The 6,879-nt window shown below is 36.8% G+C and overlaps 1 pseudogene; it reads right to left on the bottom strand.

The window, feature by feature from the left end:
• Positions 1 to 681: 681 nt before the first annotated feature.
• On the bottom strand, positions 682 to 6,492 carry LOC133853923 (rop guanine nucleotide exchange factor 14-like; annotated as a pseudogene).
• Between the last annotated feature and the right edge of the window lie 387 nt (positions 6,493 to 6,879).

Below are 6,879 nucleotides of genomic sequence, written 5' to 3' on the forward strand. Positions count from 1 at the left end.
GGGCACTGTGATGTGGAATGGTATGGAGAGGCGGCTCTTCCCCAACAGATGACTTGGCCGTATCCTCATTCAGGACATCCTTGTCACGGTCTCCGAATCCCTCTAGTTTGTGTGACGCAGTTTCCCGTAAGTAATCAAGTTGTTTGGACATAACACTCACTGTGCCACACAAATCACCGAACTTTTCGAGTAAATCAAACAAGGCATCATCACGTTGTTCTTGGGTGTAACGGTTCTCTCCATAGGTTTGGCCGCTGCGAGTTTGCATTGTTGAAGGGGGTCGGATCTGGCAATTGTTGATAGAAAACAGATGCCAAGGCTTTGATACCAAATTGACGCAGCGTAGCAACAAGAAGATTGAAAATCTCTCTCACGAACCCTGCTGAAAAGAGAAAACAGAATCCACTAGAAGAAAAGATAGAACACACACACAAATTTTAATAATCAATAGAGATCCACCATTGATGCGAGAAATCCATCTCTAAGGAATTGAAATAACATAATTCGTCACTCAATAATCAGCCCTTATTCGATTACAAGAGAAGTTTAAATAGCCAATGATAAAACCCTAAACATAGGTGCTGTTGGGCTAAACCCATTTATTGAGAACAAACATAACACATATAAAATAACCAACTAAAAATATTATTACTATGGCATCACGTAAGTAAGCTGACTCAATCAGAAGCTCTTTGGGTTTGGGTCATAGAGTTGGATCTCTTTGTCAATGCACCAAAGTCTATTCCAACTTGGTGTTGCAGCCACAGAACTTGCTTTGGCCTCACTGTATGAAGAAGCATTACTTGAATTAGAGTCACAATAATGCCTATGCAACTTGTTCATCTGATCAATCAACGAGTGCCTTACATCTATAACAACTGCTAAAGTTTCATAGTGATTTATATCAAAGTAAGGCATTACCACTGGTGAATTTGGATTGCTCAAACCATCTTCTTTCAAAATATCTCTTATCCTAGACAGTATGCTATAGGCCAAGTTTCCAAGAACACGAGAATATGCTTCCAGAATTGAATGCCCAGTATCCTACAAGAATTGAGAAGGAAAATTATCGCCAAATCTCTACGAAAATATATTTTTATAGGTCACTTCTGATTAAGACATTTTATCCATGTCAAAAGACTTTTTAGGGCAAATAGATTAAAAAAAGAAAGAAAAAGCTATTAGATATGAGCATGTAGGATCATAGCTGAGAAATCAATATGATATGGTGAAAACCTAACTATCTCAATGAACAACAAAAAAAAAAAAGCAGAAGAAATGGGGTTGAAGAGGGATGTTTTGGGAAAATTGGAAAAATGAACATGAATACTAGATAACTAACCTTGCCATACTGAATTTTTGTAACATTAGGTAATGTATGGGTAAGGTTTGGAAATCTGATCTTGAAACGATGTAGAAAGGCTTCTGCTTGGTCTAGCAATAACTCCATCTTATCCATCTCAGACATTGAATCCTTTATGAAGGACCATGATGTTCGAACTGGGGATTTACCACTAACAAGATCTGTAACTTTCACTTTCCAGGCAAACATAGCAGCTTCCAACCTGTTAATGACCTCAAGAGCACAATGTTCAAATTTCAAATTAAGAGAATTGAGTATTTCATCATATGAGCTTGATTCTGCAAACAAACACTTGTAGAGTTCCTCACCAAGGCTTGCCTTCCTAGACTGTAAGTACAAAAATAGAAATGTAGTTATAAGTTACAATTTCATCTATAAGTTTTAATCATAAAGCAATGATAATCAGATGATGTAGATAGTTTCAAGTCACAAGCAAGCAGACTAAGTCCCACTTCATTTTGATGTGTCAAGGTTAGCTGGCTGAATCTAAAAGCATCAAAATGAACCTTTTCAATCTACTTTAACTTTGCATGTGTATCCACTTTTGGCAAGGATCGATCAAAGATGAGGGTTTCCCCTGCTCTCTATTCATAGCTTCTTGTTTTTAATAGCTAGGTTGAGTAGCTACTAGCTACTAATTGCACTAAAGTACAGTTCATATGTGAGCAATTCTGCATAGTTAGCATGTTATTCTTTCTTTTTTTTTTCTTTAGGCCACAAGTTAGCAAATTGTCAAGCTTTAAACTCATAACCTTTTACAAAGTGAAAAGCTGTCCTCTGGTGAGGTGCCTTTGGTAAAAGAGACAAAAAATAAAAATAAAAAATGTTTAGTAAGAGTAAGCTCATAAAATAGTAAGTACTCATATTAGACTTGTATATACAGAAAGATTTCCTCACAAAAATATCAGAAAGGCAGATTAATTGAGAATCTTTTAAATGGGAGAGAGTTTAATTACCTTGGGAAGAGCATCTTGGATAATGGCCGGCACAAGCATTTCAAGCAAAACATTTTCATTGATTGATTTGGCAGCCTTGAACACTTGATGTACCACTCTTCCTTGATGAAGCAATTTCTTCCTTTCAGTGTCAGGGAGCCCCGTCTTTGGTACTTGAGGTGATGGAAGCCACCATCTCTTGCTTTGATGTCCGCTATTATTCCTTCCTTCTGCCCGGCTACCTCATTCTGCATACCAAAACTCAGTATTTACCATTGAATCTAACGTCTCCTGTAACATGAAAAACCAATAAGATTAATTTGAGCAATACATTGATGGATAAAAAGTTCTCTAGATTTTAATGGGAATGAAGAGATCACCTACAACAAGCATAGAGTCCAATTTTTGAAGTGCCGGTAAATTCATGTCGATGTCAGCACGGGCTTTTGGTGTCATTATCTACAAGATAAATGTCAAATCCAAATCACACCATAAGTATAATCTGTACTGCTCTATTCTTCTATCCAATTGAAATAGAAAATACCTCAAGGGTCCGGCCATTTGCACCATTTTGCTTAGCAGGAACTAACTAAACCATATAGTTGGTGGGGGAGAGTAACCAGTCCATTTCTCTTCGCCATTTGCTCTTCCTTTCTTTAGGCAGTGGTTCTAATTTCCACAACTCCCCAAAAATCGTCGTTGAAAATCCAATTATTGTGATGTCCCGAATATTATTGGCTATTTGGGGAAATAAAATTTATTGGGATAGACAACTAAAATTAATTAGACAACTAGAAAGTACAATGGGACGCGTAGAGAAGATTCTATGAGTTAAAGAAACAAGTTATGCAAGGAGAAAATATAATGAGAGGGAAATTGAATAAAGGTGGAAAAATGGATTAAATAAATAAATTAATATGGCGCGTCCGGATGGCTCAACAGGCCCATCCGGACGGTACCTTATCACCACGTGGCAGACGCCTCATTCCACGAGCGTCCAGACGTTTTCTTTATAGTATCCGGACGGTCCGCAACGAGCGGTGCATGGTCTTCTTAAACGACACGCATCCAGACGGTAGTCGTCGTATGACCGGACGGTCTGCTGTGTGGCGTATGTCTTCTTAAATGGCGCGCGTCCGAACGGTGGTTTATGCCTGTCCGGACGGTCTATCTGCAATGGCGCGCGCCTGGACGATTTGAGATGCCCGTCCGGACGGGATCCGTTTTAAAAAGGGGCAGTACGCCCGTTTCTTCCTTCATCAACGGTTTTCTTCACTATTTCTTCACGGTTTTTCACTCAAAAACTGTGATATCTTGAAATCCAACCGTCCAATTTTAGATCCGACTTCGATAACGTAATCCTTGAAGCCCGATTTGCATTCTAACCGAACGTTTTGAGGTAAATAAAACTCGCATCGTTTAGAGGTTTTTGTAAATTTTGTAGAAATGAGTTTAACTTGGTATTTTCTCTAGGTTTGGTGTGGTTTGGAGTTGCCAGGAGCATCCCGAGCATTTGGTCACTGCTTGGTGAATTTGTGGTAAGTTTTCCATAGGTATTAGTTTTGGGGTATTTTATTAAAATGCTATACTATTGTGGTTAACCCTAAGTTGTGCTTATGGGTTAATAATGTTGGGATTAATAGAATACTTAGGAACGTTAGAGTTGTACGGGTAAATTAGTAAAATGGCTTTTGAGAGATTCAAAATGCCACTAGGTGTAATTACTAGTTGTAATACTAATTAATGCAATGTATTGTGTTTTAGCAGCACATTGCGGTTGAGCTTAGAGTTGTCTAGATAATTGGGAGTACAAGCGATCCAAGGTGGGTATTCCACTCACTGAGGAAAATATATATTTTTATATGTAATAGATTGATAAAAATATATATTGTTTATGAAATCGAACCAACCATATGATGAATTATATGCTTTGAGATGATTTGATTAGTTTCGAGTATGTTTAAATTATATCAATGATGTTTATGAAATAGTGTAAGAGTGAAAAGTATTGAATTGTTTTAAAGTGTTATGTTATGCGGTTGATATTTAAATTATGCAAATTGTTGAGAATATGTCTTGTGGAAACTGTTTACGTTTTATGAAGAAACTCTGTTTTGAATGTCTTCAAAGTATTAGATAAAATGTTGGATTTGTTTAGTTTTAAAGGGATGTGATTAGCAACTGCATGATTTCAGCATGATACAGTAGTGAAATATATACTAGTCAAGCACAGAACATTGAGCATGTAGTATATAGCATACATACTCCACCAGTAACAGTATCAACGGCAACAGTATCAGCAGAGTAACAGGATCAGTAGCATAATGAGCCCATGGTCATGCATGTCATGTATAGCATTGTTATGAGAGATGTTTTATGATATGAGTAGTTTTGCTAGACGTAGTAGTATGCATAAGAGTCTTCATGGAAAAGATGTTATGTATATTTCTATCGGATGGTCCATGTGTTAATAGCATACATTGAACTTGAAAGTACATGGATACATGACTGCCCAGGCGCGAGTAATGGCATGTCTATGAGTAAATAGGTTGACTGTTATTGTTCTTCAGGAAAGACATGCTAGCATAGTTGAGTTTAGCTCTAATGCTTTCATGATCTATTGACGTTCAAGGCATGAAACTGAAATACGATTAGAGATGGTGTTGCAAGTGTTTTGTTGAAGGATGTTATCCTAGTATGGGAGAGTAAGATGCCATGTTCTTTGCTTAAGACTTATGTGTATACGTGATATCTGTGATGGAGTGATCGTGTGCACATATGTTTGAGCGACCAATGAAAAGTATTATTATAGAAGGGTTTGTATGTGGAAACTTTCAAGGAGGGATGACTGGAACTTCTACATGTATTCTCTGCTATTTAGTATGTTTTAAATGGTTTCTGAATAGTCGGTGTTTGCTGCATTAGCTATTGGTAAATTGTAGCTAATATAGTGCTCGCACGACTAAAAATAAAAGAAAGGTTGGTTCTTTGCGAAAACTTAGTTGGTCTTATACCACTGAGGTCTTAGTGTGTTTCATGCTAAGGCGGTGAACTCATCATTTCACCTATGCGGATGTGGATACCACCACAACCGTGTAGATGATATTCCTGTGATTGTAGGTACTCCTGAGGCGGACGACGATCGGGTAGCACACTACTTGGGTTACTACGATTGAAGCACGTAGCGACGATCGTAGTGAGGTAGGACTATGGTGTCCATATATTTTGGGTACTTTTGTATATGGCTTGATGTGTGGGTCACACAATATTTTGTATCAGCCATTCTTTTGTAGTAGTATATGTAGTTAAACTTTAAACAGATAGACTTGTGTTATGGCTCGTATTTGTTTAGATAACGAGTGAGATTATAGTTATGCTTTCCCGCTTAATTGATGGTATTATGAATTCTTCCGTTGTAGATGTAACTCTGTATATCAGGTGCATGTTATGGGCATGTGCCTATGTTGGCTGAGCGACACGTAGTCGTGCCACTGCGATGACTCGTTTTACGTTTGTAAAAAAAAAAAAAGGGGTCCCACAATTATCATATTCAAAATAGTTAAGAGAAAAAGTAATTATTCTCATAGGGTCACATTATAAAAACAGAAGAAGTTTTCAAAGGAATAGCTAGGGTCCCAAGTTAGTCATAGAAGGGAAATTAATGGTCCTACATTATATCCTACCCACAAGAAGGAAAAAGTAAATAAATAAATGTTGATAACATGAAAAAAAAAAAAAAAAAAAAAAAAAAACACTGTTTTGAACAGTTTGAGTTTGTTTAGGAAAGAATATATGTATTTAGTATATAAATTTCTGTTCAAGCAAAGCCTTGTTATTGTATTCTTACAATCCTTTATTTAGTAAAAACTCAACTATTGTGTTTACTTACTAATACAATCACTTGCAAAACATATTAACCTCAAAGATTAATTACAATGTGTTCTCAAATGTTGAAAATTATACGCGGTTAGTTTCCATATCAATACCCTAGTACATTTATCATAACTCTATTCGTCCCTCTTCATTGTCAACCACTTTGACGAAAATGATCCAAAAGCATCTTTGCTAGATGAACAGCTCGAGCCGCCGTCGTCCAAGGAGTCAGTTACACATTCATCCCCTCTGCTTGTTCTGCTTTCATTTTCATAAGATTGATTATTGAGAATGTAACTCTCAAGGCCATTGTATGTCATTATTCCTGAAAGATTCCATTATAGTTTTTATTCTGTCAGAGCTCAAATGGAAGGCGAAGAAGTTGTTTTAGTTTACCAAACAACAAAGGCCAACAACATATATATATAGAACAAATTTAATATAACAAGGTTGACAGCTTTGGAACAGGACACACAAATGCTCATTGGTCCTCAACATATAAATGTTGCTCACACAACTAAACAAGGCATACTCAAAAAGAAAATGATAATAGTAAAATAAAATGCTAACTGACAACTACAAACGTGGCAATAAAAAAACTTGAATATACATATCGAAGCTACATTGTAGAGTTTCCCCAGTAAAACTGCAGGAAAATCACCCAAGGACTCCCACTTGATAGATTATTTGCAAGATTGATGAGTTTTA

This window comes from Alnus glutinosa, chromosome 13 (genome assembly GCF_958979055.1).
Source record: "Alnus glutinosa chromosome 13, dhAlnGlut1.1, whole genome shotgun sequence".
NCBI lineage: Eukaryota > Viridiplantae > Streptophyta > Magnoliopsida > Fagales > Betulaceae > Alnus > Alnus glutinosa.